Source organism: Carya illinoinensis, chromosome 8 (genome assembly GCF_018687715.1).
Source record: "Carya illinoinensis cultivar Pawnee chromosome 8, C.illinoinensisPawnee_v1, whole genome shotgun sequence".
In the NCBI taxonomy this organism is placed as follows: Eukaryota; Viridiplantae; Streptophyta; class Magnoliopsida; order Fagales; family Juglandaceae; genus Carya; species Carya illinoinensis.
The window spans coordinates 17,099,633-17,118,384 of record NC_056759.1 but is presented as its reverse complement, the minus strand read 5'-3'; the positions used below and the strand labels follow the sequence as shown (position 1 = coordinate 17,118,384).

General features: G+C 37.6%; 1 pseudogene; it reads right to left on the bottom strand.

Annotated features, from left to right (window-relative positions):
* Nucleotides 1-5,050: 5,050 nt before the first annotated feature.
* Nucleotides 5,051-13,237, bottom strand: LOC122274764 (annotated as a pseudogene).
* Between the last annotated feature and the right edge of the window lie 5,515 nt (nucleotides 13,238-18,752).

Genomic DNA, 18,752 nt, shown 5'->3' with positions numbered 1-18,752 from the left:
CGGCAACGGCGCCAAAAACTTGACCGGTGCAAAACTGCAAGTGCACAGTATCGTAGTTTTATAGTAAAGTAATAAGAAGAGTATCGTCCTCAGGGATTGGTACCTTACTTTTGCCAAATACCAAAATTATACTAATCTCAATTTTATCTAGAGGAATCGCTAAGGTTTTTGTAGTTGCAAATAAAACTAGATCAACTCAAAGAGAAATAAGCAAAGGAAATAAAACTGATGTTTGAAGATCAAATTGAATGGGGAAGAAAACTTCTAGGAAATCGATTTCACCTAATTCTTCACTATGCTTTTCTCATCCAACTAATTTAACTTAAACCTCTTTTGTCTATTAGCAAATCTCTAATTCATCCAAAAGCCTCTTTCGATAGTCAATTGGAATTGACTCTTGGTTATCAATTCACACAAGAATATGCAAATTCAATAATCAAGAACGTAATGAGATCAATGATTTAATGACTACATAGGTTCATACAAGTCTTTCGATCTCTATACTTACCTATGCTGAAATATCCAAGATCTACCCTATGATTCCCTCTTTCGATAGCAAATCACAAGATTACTTATCATCTAATCAATGGCCAGTTAATTAGAAGCAATAAATTCAGAATAAATCAGATAAACAAAGAGAGACTTGCATTAAATTAGCATAGACAATCAAGCATAGTTCGGAAATAGGTTACATCGTTTTCCTAGAATGAAGAAAATTTAGCTCATGCTAGAAATGGAATTCAACATAAACGAATTCACCATAATTGTTCTGAGAAGATGGGAAGAAGAAAATAAACACTGAAAAATCCTCATTGCAGCCTCAACTCGTCGTCAAAAGCTCAAGGGAACGATTCAACGCTTTTCTCTCGTCCGTGCTCGTGTATGATTCCAACGTACGTGCAATAATTGGAATTCCCTCTCCAAAACAAATGAATTGAATCCTTCTAGCTGTGTTTTTCTGTCCCAAAGAGTGTTATCCAGTCAAAACTCGCGGCTCTAGAGTGAAAAATGGCTTTTATATGGTCCCACGGCGGAAAACCTAAAATCTGTCAAAATACGATGTTCGCTCGAGCGGGGTGTCGAGTGCGCGTCGAGCGTTCGACTCTGCCTGATTTCGCTCGAGCGGCCAATGTCTCTGCTCGAGCGATCTTCGTTTTTCAGCAACCCGCTCGAGCTCCCTGTCGAGCGGCAGTCGAGCGTTTGAATCTACCTGAATTCGCTCGAGCGGCCAAAAGCCTCCGCTCGAGCGAACTTGTAAAATCCGCAATATGAAATTTTGCAAGTAGTTTGGTTTGAAACAATATTTGTAGCTTGTAATATTTTATTATGTATGTTTTGAACGGATTTGTATTAAACATAGAAAAAAATTTTGGTACTTAGTTATATGACTTTGTTTATCTGCTGCGTGTATTCTTTTGCACACTTGTTGCATGTACACACTTGGCACTTGGCGATAGGGTAGTGACCCGTATTGTCATCATCCCGACGTCTCGATTTCCCCATGTCCATACGTGGGATTTGGGGGCGTCATACCACCACTGGACTGAAGCTCTACATAACCCTCCTAGCGAGACTTTTTCATCACTTTCTCCAGCAGGGTATCAACAGGTCTTTTCTTGCCCCGAGAAACAACTGGGTCCCTAAAATACGGACAACCAACCACATGAGACTAATTAGGCATACTAGAAATCAGCCGATGTTCAGCCTAGTTAGAAGAGCATCTATCCACACCTCCTTTTGGTGTTGCTCAACTGTGGAATAAACCAATTCTAAGTGACCTTGCTCTGACTAGAAGGATTTATAGAAATCAGCTTGTTTTTGTGAAAAGTTCCCCACAAGGCGCGAACGGGGAATTCGGCTCTGGTGGCTTCATAACCAAGGAATTCCTAATCCTAACAAGACACAAAAAATAATTTTCTTTGCCAAGCCTTGGCGTTAGAATATCAACCCTCAAATCAAGTGACTCAATACTCGTGTCGAGAACGGAAACTACAAACATTACCTCCCAATGACCTAACCGCGCGGGTTAGGATGAACTCTCGAGGAGTCAAATTGGGATACTCTTCCTTGTTGGGTTCTAAAACCATCTACCATACTATTCAACAACACATAAAAATCCTCGAGGCATTAGGGTGTAGTTGGGTAGGAGCCAATCCTAGATAGTTGAGGACATCACGAATAGAACGACAAAAAGGAAGTCACAGTGAGAAAAGGCAATGCTAGGCAAAGCCACTTTATTGGTGATGACTATTGAACTAGTGGCCCCTACATCAAGTCTAGGGACTTCTAGAATTACCAAGTCAGAGATTCCCTATGAATCTCTCAACCCCTTACAGTGAGAAGGAGTTGTGGTAGAAGACTAGTTGTATCCCTCATGGTAAGGAGGGTTATGTTGTGGAAGGGATTCAAGCACTCTCGAGGACCCAATCTAGTGGGGCAATGCGAGCTGTGTGTGGGAAATCGTGAAGACAAGGTTTTAGATAATGAGCATTGACAGAGAAGAAGAAAAGATAATGCGAGGGGAAAGAATAAAAGAGTAAGAAAGGCTATTTAAATAGAGGGGGAACGACCGTTGGGAAGCTCCAGTTGAGAGGCAAACAAACGAAAAGACCACAGATCAATCGCCATGGACATATACCACAATCTTGGTGACATGAAAGGATGCAAGCACAGAGTTGTTACATTTAGTCTCAAGATGTGGGGGCACAAACCGCCAATAGGATTTAATGAAGAAACAGACAAAATTGGACCAAAGAAAGAAATTCCCGCACTGCCAACGTGACAAAAATTTGTGAGGTAACTAGAGGGGTGCTTTTATCCCCATCAGTTGGGCCTGCCATGGATAGTTAAATCCCAAAAATATGGTCCATTAGCCCGTCAAGTAAGGAGTCTACAGTACACTCGTTTTCAGAGGATCGTGCTCCCCAATTGTGGATAAATATGATAGCCTCTACAGTTGACTACAGATCTCCCACAAAAGAAAGGGTGAGATACTCTCCGAGGATGACAATCCTTTCCTTTGTGGATATAGATACCAATTCCAATAAGCAGGACCCTAAGATTAAAGGAGAAGATCATCCCGTTACTTACTCATCATTGAATAAGAGTAATTTTTATATAAAGGGCCGACATTGTCAATTCGAGGTAACTTTCTCCATATCTTCTACATATGGGCTGGCTCCATTACTGAGGCATTTGGGTTTTAGAAAATGAATTTGGTTATTGGGAATTCTAAGACCTAGTTTTTTGGTCTCTAAGGGGTTTGTGTCAATGAATTATACAAATAATGAATGTATAAAAGCATGTAATACAATATTGTTTCCCATTATTAATGTAATGACATATTTGTTATTGATGGTAAATTTATTATTATTTTTTTATTTTATTTTATTTATAATATGATGATGCACAACGTTTGAAAGATGTTGGCATGATTCATATATATCATAAGGATGTAATTCATACTATTATTATATTAATTGAAATGTTAGAATGATATGTTTTATGTTATTTTCAGTTGTTTTTATTGATTTATTTTGAGTAGTTTTATTACAACCACATGAATTATATTATACACAATTTTGATTGAAGTGCTTCTGGGGTGCTTTTGCCTTAGGGCGAGCACTGCAAAACTGTGAAGGTTGCCCTTGGGGGAGAAAAAGCCACGCTTGAGATGAGCAAAAAGTTCTCGCACCAGGCACGCAAAAACATCTTGCATTAGGCTCAACGAGTGCTCACAATCAACATCATAGACATTATGTGAAGAAATTCATGGGCCTAACTTATCTTAAAAAATTAGTTCAACAAGAGAGTGTTGCTCATTGCTTATAAATATGCTCAAAACCTTGTCTAAAAGCAATTTGAGATTTTTTCCTCAACACCCTCCCTCATGTGCAGGCTAGTACTTTTTTCGATTCTTGTTACGGGCTAAGTAGTGCGGGTACCCATTCGTTATGTGGCAGGTTTTGATACTATGAAGAAATTCATGAGCCTAACTAATCTCATAAAACCCATTCAATAAGATAATGTTGTTCATTGTTTATAAATATGCCTAAGACATTGTCTACATATAATGCGAGATTTATTCTTCATGACCACACCATTTTAGGCGAGCATTGAAGCTGTCCTCGAGCAAGGGTTATTTCCTTGCATTTTGACTGAAATGGCGTTGCTTGCTGATCCAATCATGTGACAGTTTGTAGCTTAGCTGGTCAGTTATCCCGAGCATTATGTCGGTTGGATTGACCTTGTTTGAAATCATTTATTTTTTTCGTTGCTCAGTTATCCTGAGCAGTTTTTTGCCCGGATTGATCTTGCTCGGTGATCCCAAACAAGGACTATTTTATTGCATTGCTTGGTTATCACAAGTAGTGTTTTGATCAAAATTGTCTTACTTTGTGATATGGAGCAATCATTAATTTCTTGCACTACTCAATTATCCCAAGCATTGTTTTAATCGGACTAGCATGCTTGGCAATTCCGAGTTGTGTGTTGGCCGCCATACTAGTTTTGATATTAATCCTAAGCAAAGTTATTTTCTTTCAAAAAGATCAAAAAGGAAATATAAAAAAATTTATGAATTAGTGTATAGAGTGCTTGCATCGGACGTGTTATTGTTGCAAATACTCTTTTATAATGAAAATTAGAGTTTTTAATTACAACAGTTTTTTTTCTTGCAAAAAGCCTTTTTAATGGTAGTGGATATAGGTGCAAACTGTATGCATCCTACGAAATTTATATTATGTAATATATTTATTTATAGGTTGACCATTTATTATAATAATTAATTTTGAATCGTTGTAATAGTTGTAATCATGTATAGTTTAAAATTGAAAGAAATATAACTCTATAAAATCCTGCATTGGGCTGGTTATAGACTCATATTCTGTATAATGTAGAACATGAGATTTATCCATGAAATTTACAAGATCAGACACTCCAATACACTATCCTTTTTCTTTTAGCTAATGAGAAAAATAATCATGTACGTACGTACTTGTTAATAAACAAAATATATATTTTATACACAAAATATTTAATCCTCTCTCAATCACAAGCAACCGTTAGGTTGTATTGAGCCAAGGGTTCTTCCAATTGCATTGGTACAAGAGGATTGAGCCACTTGATCTAGACAAGTCAAATTGACATTTTCGAGTCTAATCCCAGTGCAAGTCTTTTTGGAACTACAATAAAATTTTATTGCAGTCTGAGTTGCTGATGTTCCTCGAATGCCCCGGTATATCACATCACTTATTTTTATACCTGATACCTATCAAGAAGGGAAAAAAGAATAGAAAAAGAAAACATCAGTATCAGTTCATTTTGACCATAAACGAAAGAAAAATGGGTTAGCTTATGGGCTAAGTCCATCATGTATAGTCTAAGTCCATCATGTTTGGTTATAAAAAATTTTAAGAACAATGTTCGAGATTTATTATTTATTGAGATTTTGAAAATAAGAAAAAAATATTGAATAATTGTTTTTGGAAAATGAGTTATGTATTAGAATTTGTAAAAGTAAGGCCAATTAAAAATTACTTTTTCTAAAAGTTTTCTCTCAACCGTTTTCCATTTTTGGAAAGTGACTGATGAGAAGTGTGAGTCTTCGTTTCTCGATTGAGGAGGGAAGGTTTTTTGTGCTTGCGATTGTAAGCAGATGAAAGGATGGAGGAAATGGAGGAAGTATGGAAGCATCTGAGATTGAATGATGAAGAAGAGCATCCGATTGAGATCTAGCAAAACTCGATTGGAGCATTGAGGTTGAAAGGTGAACGAAGTCTGGTAGGGAAGATCATTTTGGATCGTAGGATAGGAAATGAGGTGGTGAGGTCGATGATGGAAAAGGTATGGAAAGTCAGTAAGCCATTGGAATTTTATGAGATAGGGAGTAACTGTTTCGTAATTACTTTTGTTACTCGAAGAGATAAAATGAGAGTTTTAGATGGCTGTCCATGGCTTTTTGACAGTTATCTGTTTGTGATAAAAGAGTTGGATGGTGAAACAAAACCTAGTAGAATAGACTTCGATCATGCATGTCTATGGGTACAGATGTTGGATTTTCCATTAAGCTATATGAATCAGAAGATGGGGGAAATTATAGGGAGGTCGATGGGGGAGGTGGAGGAGATAGATGTCCAGGAGGATGGCTCTGCTTGGGGAAGGTGTCTGAGAGTCAAAGTGGAATGTGACCTAAGGAGATCTATAGCTAGAGGGAGAACTATTTTAGTAGATGGAAAGAAAAGCTGGATTCCTTTTCGATATGAGAAATTGCCTCGGATGTGTTTTGGTTGTGGTAGAATTGTTCATGAAAAGGAGGGCTGTAAGGCTGAGGAAGGTAGTTTTGGTCAGTATGGAGTATGGCTTTGAGCTATGCCTCAAGCTAGAAAGAGTGAGGAGAGTGAGGAACATTTGAGATCAAATTGTGCTAATAAAGAGAATGAAGGGGGGGATAACAAACAGAATTCTGGTGATAAGGAAGTGGATGTAAGTGAGGAGAGTTCCAAGGTGATGATGCTTAATGAAGAACAGTTAATAGTGATGAAGTAAGAATTGAATAAGGAATTTACAGAATCTTATGTGAATGTGGAAGATGTTCAAGCTATTGTGGATGAGAGTAGGTTGCTGGTTGAAAAAGTGAACTCAAATGATGCTGACCAGGCTCCAAACAAAAAAAAGGCTGCTAGATGGAGGAGAAGAACTAGAGCTAGACCTGAGTCAGGTAAGTATTCTAGTCCTCACTCTCTGTTGAAAAGAAATCATGAGTCAATTGAAGATGCTAGTGAGGTGGTGAGTGAAGGAAAAAGAATTAAAGGTGATATTGAGATGGTCTGTAATGATGACAGACTAGGGGTGGTTATTGCTGAGCAGCACCACCTAGCATTATGAAAATCCTATGTTGGAACTGCCGAGGGCTTGGGAACTCTCAGACAGTTCAAGATCTTAGCCTGTTGGTTAAGGATAAGCAGCCCACTATAGTTTTTGTTTGTGAAACAAAAGCTAGATCATGTAAGATCTCTAGTTTGCAAAGAAGACTAGGCATGGAAGGGTGCCTAATTGTGGATCCAGTTGGAAGGAGAGGAGGTTTGGTGTTAATGTGGAAGTATGAGAAGGAAGTGGAAGTGATCAACTATTCAAGCTGGCATGTTAGTGTTCTGGTTAAAGGGGAAAAGGAAGGGGGTGATTCGCACTTTACTGGCTTTTATGGCCATCCTAAAACAGGAAAAAGAAGGTTATCATGGGAATTATTGAGGCAGTTAAAACCTGCCAATGCCACTACTTGGTGTGTAGGGGGAGACTTCAATGAGATCTTATGGCAGAATGAGAAGGTAGGAGGTAAGAGCAAACTAGAGGGACAGATTGAAATGTTCAGAGAAGCTTTGGAGGAATGCGGTTTAGTTGACATTGGATGCAAAGGTAATGTTTTTACTTGTTCAAATAAACAAGAGGATTTATCCTTTACAAAGGAAAGACTGGACAGGTTTATGGTAAACAATAATTGTAGAGCATTGTTTAAAGAACTGAAGGTGGAGGCCTTAATTGGGAGATGTTCAGATCACTTGCCAATCTTACTCACTGGTGGTGATGGTGACTATAACAAAAGAAGGTTGAGAGTTCCATTCAGGTTTGAGGCTTGTTGGATCAAGCAGGAGGGCTGTGAGCAAGCAATTAAGCAGGGATGGGAGAAGAGAATAGCTGACACTGAACCTGTATAGAAAGTCAAGCTAGACTAAAAGTCTGCAGTGGCATACTGTCATCTTGCTTTAAGGAGAGTGATAAAGGCAGAACCAAGGAAATTGAAACAATTTCAAAGAGAATTAAAGAGCTACAAGGGGAGCTTTCTCAGGAAGTGATGATAGAATTAAAACAGCTGCAAGAAAGAATTGATACATTACTGGAGCAGGAGGATATTAAGTAGAAACAACGTGCTAAGAGGAATTGGTACATGATGGGAGATAAAAATACTAGATTCTTCCATGAATGTGCTAATCAAAGAAAAAAAAGAAACAAGATTGTGGCCATAATGGATAATTAGTCAGTTTTGAGGGATAATGAGGAAAGTATTGAAGCTGCATTCAGAGAACATTTTGCACAAGTTTATTCTAGTGCACAACCATCTAAAGAAAGTATGGAACTCAGGGTGTCTGAATCTATGAATGAGTTTCTTGAGAAGGCTTTTACAAGAGAGGAAGTGGACGTGGCTCTGAAAATGATGGGGCCTATGAAAGCTCCATGACCTGATGGGTATGTGGCTGTTTTCTTTCAATCCTTTTGGAATGTGGTTGGGAATGATGTAAGTGAAGCAGTGTTGAGGTTTCCTGAATGGAGGCAGGTTGAAGGAATCTATCATTCAGACCTTTATTGTACTGGTCCCTAAAATTAATGATCCAAAAACTGTTAATGACTTCAGGCCGATAAGTCTTTGCAATGTATTCTATAAGATCATTGCAAAGACTCTTGCAAATAGGCTAAAAAAGGTGATGGATAGAGTTATCTCTAGATGTCAGAGTGCATTCATACCTGGAAGATTGATTTCAGACAATGTTATTGCAGCTTATGAGGTTCTCCATTCTATGAAATGTAGACAAAAAGGCAGAGTGGGGAGCATGGCTGTAAAACTTGATATCTCTAAGGCCTATGATAAGGTGGAGTGGCAATACTTAGAGGCAGTTATGAGGAAGCTTGGATTTGGGGCAAGATGGACAGACTTGATAATGAAGTTTATTTCAATAGTGACATATGCTACTCTAATTAATGGTAGACCAGGGAAGTTTATTTCTCCTTCAAGAGGATTAAGACAAGGAGACTCTTTATCTCCTTATCTTTTCCTAATATGTGCTGAAGGGTTAAGCAGGCTTGAGCTAGCAAAGCAAAGAGGTGAATTGAAAGGGGTTGCAGTGGCTCGTGGGGGTGTTAAAATGACTCACCTTTTGTTTGCAAATGATTGCTTAATCTTTGGGAAAGCTTTTTGGAATGAATGGAGGAAGATCAGTGAGATTTTGGAGGTATATGAAAAGGCTTATGGTCAGAGCTTAAATAAGCCTAAAACAACAATCTTGTTCAGTCCAACAATTGCTAGTGAAATGAGAAAGGCCATTATCAAAGATTGTGGAGCTAGAGAACAAAACAACTGTGAGAAGTATCTAGGATTGCCAATCATGGTTGGTAGATCAAGATACCAATCTTTTGGCATTGTAAAAGATAGGGTATGGAAGAAGTTGAGTGATTGGAAGAATAAGTTTCTATCACCCTCAGGAAAAGAAGTATTACTTAAGGCAGTCATTCAAGCAATTCCAACCTATTACATGAGTGTGTTCAAGTTGCCAAAAAAGTTGAGTGATGAGATAGCTTCTCAAATGGCAAAATTTTGGTGGGGATTCAAGCAAAGGAAGAACAGAATTCAGTGGAGAAGTTGGGCAAAGATGGGATGGTCTAAAAATGATGGGGGACTGGGTTTCAGAGAGCTTGAAGCCTTTAATCAAGCTCTTTTTGCAAAACAGTGTTGGAGAGTAATGATGAAACCCCATTCTATGGCAGCTGTGGTATTAAAAGAGAAATATTTCAGATATACTGATCTGTAGCATGCTTCCTTAGGATTCAAACCCTTAGTTATTTGGAGAAGCCTATGGAATGCAAGGGACTTGTTGAGTGAGGGATTGGTTTGGAGAGTGGGAGATGGAAAGAGTATTAAGATTTGGAATGATAGATGGGTTCCAAGGGCTGTTACTTTTAAAATTCAATCCCCAATCAATATTTTGCATGCTGAGGCAAAGGTGGAGCAACTAATTTCAGTTGAGTGAAAAGAATGGAATGTGGAGCTAGTGAAAGAAGTGCTGAATGAAGAGGAAACAGATATAATATGAAAATTACCTATTAGTCTCTCAGGATTACCGGACAAGCAGATATGGGCATATTCAAAAAATGGCTTGTTCACAGTTAGAAGTGCATATCATGTGGAAATCAATAGAAAAAGAAGGGAGAAAGGGGAGATGTCAAATAAATCAGGAGAGGTGTGGAGGAAGGTGTGGTTATTGAATATCCCAGGGGTAGTTAAAGTATTTGTTTGGAAGGCTATGTTGAACTGTCTGCCAACAAAGATGAACTTAATGAAGAGGTCTGTTGTGAAGGAAGCTACCTGTCCAGTTTGCATGAATGAAAATGAATCAGTCTGTCATGCTGTGGAGTTGCAGGGGGGCAAGTGATGTATGGGCTTGTGAGAGGAGTCCAGTGCATAAATGGTCGAGTGGTGAAAGGGACATGTTTGAGCTCTGGTCAGACTGGATTCTAAAGTTGTCTCGAGATCAATTGGAAATTATAGCTGTGGTAATGAGGAGGATATGGTTGAGAAGGAATGGCTTGGTGTTTGATAATAAGCTTGTAGGGCCAAATGAAGTGTTTAACCAAGCTGTCCAGTGTTTGACAGATTTTCAATTGGCTCAAGTGAAGCAAACTAGTGAAGCAAATAGTGGTGTTTCTATAAGCAACAAGGCTACTCATTGGAAACCACCTATGGGTGATGTATTGAAGGTTAATTGGGATGCGACATAGAAAATTAAGGAGGATAGAAGTGGGATTGGGGTGGTGATCCGAGATAGTAGTGGGGAAATAATTGCTTCTCTCTGCTGTCCTAGAACAAAGGTGCAAGATGCAACAGTAGCTGAGGTGTATGTACTATGAAGGGCCATGAAATTGTGTGCTGAACTGAATTTCAGAAAGGTTCAATTTGAAGGTGATGCTTTATCTATTGTGAATGCTGTAAATAGCTCTGATGAATGTTGGGAGAGACACGGGCAGGTAATTGAAGATCTTAAAGATGTATTAAGGAAGAGAATAGACTGGTCTGTGGTATATGCTAACAGATGCTGTAATAATGTGGCACATAGTCTTGCTAAAATTGCATTAAGTATACAAGAGGAGAGGGTGTCGATGGAAGATTATCCACAAGAGATTCTTAAGTGTGTAAAGTTTGATAAATTGTGTAACTCAGCAAGTACATGAATACAACATACAGGTTTTCTTCACAAAAAAAAAAAAAAAAAAGAATTTGTAAAAGTATATTGGTAGAGTTGAAAATATGTTCGAACATAATTTTTTAGGAACCTTTTTAGCTTTGCGTTTAGGTAATGTTAACTAGAAAGTTAAAATTGTGTATTTTTTTAGATTTGAAAACGTTTGGTTGAAATTTTAAAATTTATTGAAAATAGAAACAAAAATTCTGAAAATTCCCCAAAATCAAACTTGTCCTAATTGTGAAATCACTACTTGTTTCAAAAGTTTAAATTGATTAGAATATGTAGATTTTATTATTTATTTTATGTCTTAACACTCTCCCTCACATGTAAGTCAGACTCTCTCCTTCAATGGGTGATCCAACACATGTAATAATTAATTAAATGAGATAGAGTGTAGAGTCAGGATTTGAACTCAAAACTTCTGTTTTGATACCATGTGAAATCACACACTTGTCCTAAAAGTTTAAGTTGATGGATAAAGGTAAATTTTATTATTTAATTTATACTTTAACGCTAACATTTTAGAACAGCCCATTATAAAAAAAAATTAAGCTACTTAAGACTTCTCATTACCTGAGTAGGGCAGTTGATGTTGTGGGGGCAATAATTTTGATAATAAGTATAGGATTCTGGACATTGTTCATTACAGCGCCTAGGAACCGGACCCGTTGGACGAATCCATTGCTAGGTCTGGCCCAAGATTTTATTCTGAACCCATTTTGAGTGCCGGTAAAAACTGCCTTCTTCACTGTCACGTTTTAGACCCCTAGCTCTTCGGTGTCCTTTGCAAGACTGCCTATGCTGCAACATGCACAATTACACATGCAAATACGACGTTAATATTATACACCGAATGCCGTGACCAGGGTTACTCTTTTAAAAGATTGATAAATTTAATACTCACATAAAAAAAATTATTTGTTAGACCATGAGTCTAACCATTTTTTAAAATGAATATGCGAGAATTGTACACATTAAGACTTTATCTAATATTACCATTAACATTATAGTCTAAAACGTTTTCTTTTGGCCTTTCTGTTACCTAATGCCGTGACCAGGGCCGCATTCGACGCGTTCAATCCACAAGTCCTTGGTGCCAGGGCCAATGGAGATGCAATCATCCCCTGTTCTGATGCGTGACTTCGTGATGGCAACATTGCTGGATAATTGGACGTGAATGCCATCTGTGTTGGGGCTGTCTCCGGCGGCTATGATTTTGACTTTTTCAACATGCACGTTTTGGCAGCCACTAAACGTACAATGTGGAACATCTGGCTGTTTTGTGAGAGCAATCCCTTGATCCTAATGTTGTTAGAATCGGTAAAGCTCAATGTCTGCATTCATACACAAGAAATCCTCACCATAAGCATCAATTATTGCTATCAATAATATTATAATATTATAATTAAAAAATAATAATATTAATATTATAATTAAAATAACAACATTCTTATTATAATTATTGTATGGTATTATAAGATTGATTATTCACAAATAATTTCACTACTATTTATAAAAGTATTAGAGACTCTTTATGAGTCAAACGAGCCCTTACTTAATTATATATTTCCATATGTACTCGTAATACATGAGATTATGTGCTACGTACTTAAAATAACTTAAAAAATGATCATTGCAATGCTAATTGTCTTTACGCTGAAATATTGCCTTAAAAAACAAAAAAGATCAAGGAGGTGATCCACACTTGGAAATTAAAGCATGCAGGAAAAAAAGAAAAAAAAAAAAGGAATTAAATCAATGAATGTGAAAGTAGGTACCGTGGCTCCGCTGGGACAGTTTTTGCTGGCAGCTAATTTGCAAGCCCACAAAGATTGTCCTTTGGCATCGAGTGCTCCCCCGACAATGGTAACGTGGCTAACGCCTTCAAAGCTCAGCCAAATTTTAGCTTTTCCTAGAACACCATAATCGGCCGGAGCAACGAGTGTTCCCTCAATCTGGAAAGTGATATCGAAGCTTTTGCAGTCACCTTTGAAGGCCGAAGAGCCAAGTACATATCTTCCCTTTGGCACCTTAATGGCAGTAGAACCCGTTGAGGCGCAGCTGGCTGCAGCCCATGCATTAATGAATGCTGGTGTGGAGTCCCCTATGCCATTTGCTTTAGCTCCAAAGCTTATTACATTATAAACCGTAACTGTATTTGAGGAGTAGTGGGTGATAACACAGAGAACGAAGAAAACAATGTAAAGCAGACTCGAAAGTTTGGCCATATTGATTTGCTGAGGGAAAGAGCGAGAGGTGATGACGATGGTAGAATGAAGAAAGTTGAAGAAGACTGAGAATAAGCTGATGGAGAGAAATGGATCAAGGGTGTTGGGGTATATATATAATACATGAATCCAGAAGGTAATCCTTATATATGGAGAAGAAAGCAAGCTAGGATAGTGTGGGGTTGAAGCATTTAAGAGTGGATGGATGGATGGATGCATGCATGTGATGGTGCTCGAAATGAAGAAAGCTGCGCCGGAACTAAGGCCAGGCCTCTCTTTCTGTATGTAGATTATTATTAATTGAAGCCTGACAAAGATCAACTGCGCGCCTTTGCTCTTATTTTCATGTGATATTGGTGTTCAATGCATGCATATATATATATATATATACACACAATATATATGTATGATACTCTCTAAATGAATGCATATCAGCATGCAATGCGTTGGTATGACAATAAAAAGACTTAAAAATAAGTTTTTCATTAACTAATTAAATCCCATACACCCTTGGCGGGAAAGCTTGGACTTTTGATCTCTATAACAGACAACACAAGGATCATTATAAATTGGCCAACTTTGCTAATAATGTTGGTCCAATCGGGCATCATTAATTCACTGCTACAAAAATCTAAATCGCTAATGTTTCTCTACTCTTCATTATTAATGCTAGTAACATATACCATTGATAAAGTTAATTCTCGAGTACTGTTGTAGCGCCGGGCATGGAAATTACAATCGGGCATTATTGCAAATTTACAACCTATCTTTAATATGAATTCTTGAACTTATCATTTAACTTCAATGTTTTGGAAGTCCATCTAAAAGTTTCTTGCAAAACCTTGTACGTATTCTTGAACTATTTATCAATGTTTTGTAGGAGTTTTTTAAATCTATTTCAACATCAATCTCATTTACTGGATTAGTTTACATCAGTTCCCATTAGGACTGTCAATGAATTAGTTTGTTCGATAGCCTATTTGATATTTGCTTGATTAGATCGAATCGAACACAACTAGTGATAAAAAAAACTCCCCTGTGAAAGCATATATTCTGATGGGCCCCAAGATGGACTAAGTCTTAAGGATCAATTATAAGATTAAGAGCCACGAAGATCAAGAAAGTAATGTAAGAATTTGTGCAATCCAATTGGGATGAAGCAAGCGGGAGCCCAACAGTCATGATGGGCTTGAGAGAAGAAGGTTCAGTTTTCATCCATGTGATACGCTATAGAAGACATGACTTGAGCCTATTGTTATTAAAGGCCATGGACTTATTTATTTAATTAAAATGACTTATTTTATTATTTATAGGAATTAATCTAGAATAATTGGGCTTGGGAGATGTCCAGCCTACACGTCTTATTTCTACTGAATTAGGGTTTTTGGGAAGGCCTTGTATTTTGGCCAAGGGCATATTTGAAAAGTTATTATTTTATTTGATTTAGAGTTTTAAAAGTACTGTAGCATGACACTGTTCACGCTACAGTACCCGTTGTACTATTCACTAGGATTTTTTGGGATTGTTTATTTAAACCACTTGTAGCCTCATTTGAGGATGTTAGACAATATTGAATTTTTATTGGTGAGTTGAGTTGACTACTCTTGTTGTTGATTGAACTTCTGAACTTATCAAAGGAAAATCATAACCTTTGTGGCGTTCTTCCTTGTAATCTGGGTTCTTGAGATGAGTTATTCAACGGGTCTAGATTTTAATATAATTTAGGTTCTTGAAACGGGTTCTCAACGGGTCTAGATTCTCCATCCATAGGCTTGATTTTAGCTTTCTTGGGTTGGTTTTCCAATATTGTTGTTGAGTCTCAAAGCAAGTCGATTGAGGTTCACATCATTTGATATCAGAGCCAGGTTTCCAATCAGGTTTGATTCTATCTTTTATTTATTACATCGTAAATTCTAAGGCTTCAATGTTCTAGAGTTCCCAAAAAATAAAAATAAAAAGTGCAGAAATTCATTTTTCCTTGGGCTGCCAAAATTTACACCATCTAGGGTTTGAAATTTCTAGGGTTTCATTGATTCCCTTCTATTTTCTTGTCAATGTTTATGTATTTGAATTCAATTGTATGATTATCACAATTGAATATTTCTGTTTGTGATTGAATTGTTGAGAAAAGAAAAGAAAAGAATGGAAAAGAAAAAAAAATCCAAATTTTTATTTTATTTGGTTGAGTTTTATCATCAAAGGGGTTGAATACATATCATTATAGTTGGTATCTTGTCTTGTGATTACTCTTTCCCTCGTATCATTTCCTTGAGTCTCGTGTCATTTTATTCTTTCCGTGTTTTCTCTTGTTCTTGTTTCTTGGACCTAATTACTAGTTGGGATAAAACAAGATTGTATTGTTTGATTGAGTTCAATTAGTTCTTAAAGAACTTGAGTAGGAAAACTCTTGAGGTAAAAGGCAAGATAGTGAGAGATCATTATCGGGGAAAAGCCAATTAAGAGTGATACATGAGTGGAGTGCCATCATTCGAGCGTAAACATGTAAGGGAGTGCGTGAGGTTTTTACCACTAATATTCTTTTGTATAGCGCATTATGATGTCTCACACATCATCCAAGGGGATGGTAGACAACTTCTTTGTGTTGCAGGTCATGCAACAACAATTTGAGCGGTTGAACATGATATTAGGGGAAGTGAGGGATAGGATAATTCATCGAGATACAGTGAGTAGAAACCTGCAAGGTGGGAGAGATAGGAAGAGATGTGAATCTAGTATTGAGAATATGTATGATAAGAATGAAGAATATGGCGAGTCTTTTGTTGTTAGGCGTGCTCCCAATACAGAATTTAAGATGGATGATATAGAGTAGCAAAGAGAGAACATTTTTCATACTAGATGCCACATCAACAACAAGGTATGTAGTATGATCATTGATGGGGGTAGTTGTACTAATGTTGCTAGCACTATTTTAGTTGAGAAATTGAATTTACCTACCTTGAAACACCCTAGACCATACAAGTTGCAGTGGTTGAATGATTGTGGGGAGGTTAGAGTAAATAAGCAAGTGCTTGTTTCTTTTTCAATTGAGAAGTATAAGGATGAGGTACTTTGTGATGTAGTGCCTATGCATGCTACCCATATTTTGTTGAGGAAGCCGTGGTAGTGTGATAGGAGAGTGATCCATGATGGGTTCAGTAACATGTATAGTTTTCAAAAGGGTAGAAAAACAATCAAACTTGTTCCTTTAACTCTAACAGAGGTCCATGAGGACCAATTGAAGTTGAAAAGTAAGGTTGATCAAAAAAGAAAGAGTGAAACTGAGATTGATAAAAAACGAGAAAGTAAAAGTGAGATTGAGAAAGAAAGAAATACCGAAACCTCAAGAAAAAGAGAGAATGAGTACATCTCGTGTTGCACATATTCAAGCAGCTTACAAAATTCTACATTATGTTAAAAAGTCACCTAGCCAAGGATTGTTTTTTCCTTCATCTTCCACTTATCAGCTTACTTCTTACCGTGACTCGGATTGGGCTTCATGCCCTGACACAAGAAGGTCAACTACTGGATATTGTGTCTTTCTTGGAAAGTCACTTATCTCATGGAAATGTAAGAAGCAAATCACGATCTCTCAAAGCTCTGCTGAAGCAGAATATAGATCCATGGCTGCTGCCTCATGTGAGCTTGTTTGGTTAAAATATTTGCTTTCTGATCTCACAATTCTTCATCCTTAGCTAGCTACCCTTCATTGTGATAGCAAATCTGCTCTGCACATTGCCTCCAATCCCCTTTTTCATGAAAGGACCAAACACATTGAATTAGATTGTCATCTAATTCGGGATAAAATTCAAGAGGGTCTGATCTCAACCGCATACACACCATCACACTCCAAACTGGCTGATGTTCTCACCAAAGCACTTCATTCTTCTTTGTTTTATTCTTTATTGCTCAAGATGGGAGTCATTGACATCCACTCTCCATCTTGCGGGGGGAATGTTAGAGAAGCTGCCATCACAACATTCCACGTCATCCACGATCTCCCACAACTCAGCAAAGGGTAACCAGCAAAACAAGGATGATTCTAGAATAAATGAGCTGTCATTCTGTTAGAAATTTTCTGTACAATTAGTTAGAAAATCAGATTCTTTATTCACGCATGTCAATACTATAAATAAGAAGTTTTGTACATTGTAAACTTAAGCAATACATCAATACGAAAAGCAATTTCTTTGTAACCTTCTTCTTCTATGCTTTTATGCAAAACATTCAGTTTATTAAAAATGTTATTTGTAGGCTATAATATTGTTAATTAATTAGTTCCTAAAATGACCAAGTCGGACGCATGCTATAATATAATATTGTTAATAATTAGTTTAGTTACTTAAACAAACCCAAAATAACTGCAAATAATTTTTCCCATTGGTTTTTGGTTCAATGCTCCCATTGTTTCTTCACAACTGGTTTCAAGCAACGATTCAAAATAATTGTCGCAATTATTTATTATTTCCGGTGCTTCCTAACTACCGCAAATAGCCAAGAAAAGCGCCTCAATTGCTCATATAGATTGCACATCTAATTCATTGGGAAACACTTTTAGCGTTGACAAACTGGCATCCCAAATACTTACAAAAATGCTACAAATAGCCTTAATCCTTTTCCAACGCCTTATGTAATCGCCATTGAAATTATTTTTGCCTATGCATTGCATATAGTGTCACAAATAGTCCCATAAATGCTATAAATAATCAGTTCTCCTTTTCAAGCATCTTCAAGACAAGGTAAAATGCTTGAAACCTGAAATCCATAAATGGTGTAAAATTAATTTCTTGGGGGACATTTTGTGGGTACGAAAAGAGGGGGAAGAGGGAGAGAGCTAGGGCAAGAACCATTTGAAGAAGATGACCCAAGTGTACTACTATGGTTTGATGCAGTCTGAACACTAAAATTAAAATGAGTTTTAAGAATTTACGAGTCAATCTTGCCTGACATTTACCAGGTTCAACCTGATATTGAAGTAAAACCGACCACTATTGACGTCATGTTTCGCAGCCTGGGCAACTCAACGGTTCTTCTCGAAGACCTGTAGAGTGCATTTAGATGAGGGGTTGGGGAGGTGAGGGACACCTCCGATGCCTAAGTTAAAATAATATCTTTAAAGGGAGAATGCTAAGAGAAAGTGTTCAAAAGAGTGAGTATGAGCTAGATCCTTTTACCTGAGCCGGGAATGTGCTTATACCGATCGTGGTGGCCCCCACTCACTGCTGGCAAATCGTGTAGGGGCGTATAGAGCTTTGTACCTGTAGCAGGGTTCTCCTCTACCATGTTAGGCATCACCTTGCCTTATTGTACATAGGTTGCCCTTTGTTTCTCTGTTTATCTCTTCTAGTATGTAAGGGGGAGGTGCGCACATTGACATGATTACAGTGATGAGTAGATATCTTACTTTGTCATTGCATGCTAGTCCCTATGGCCATTTAATGCATCATGCTCGTTCTAACTTCGTGGCAAGTCAAGGGACCTGGTTTGGTGGCACGAAGGTTGGCAAGTCAAGGGACTT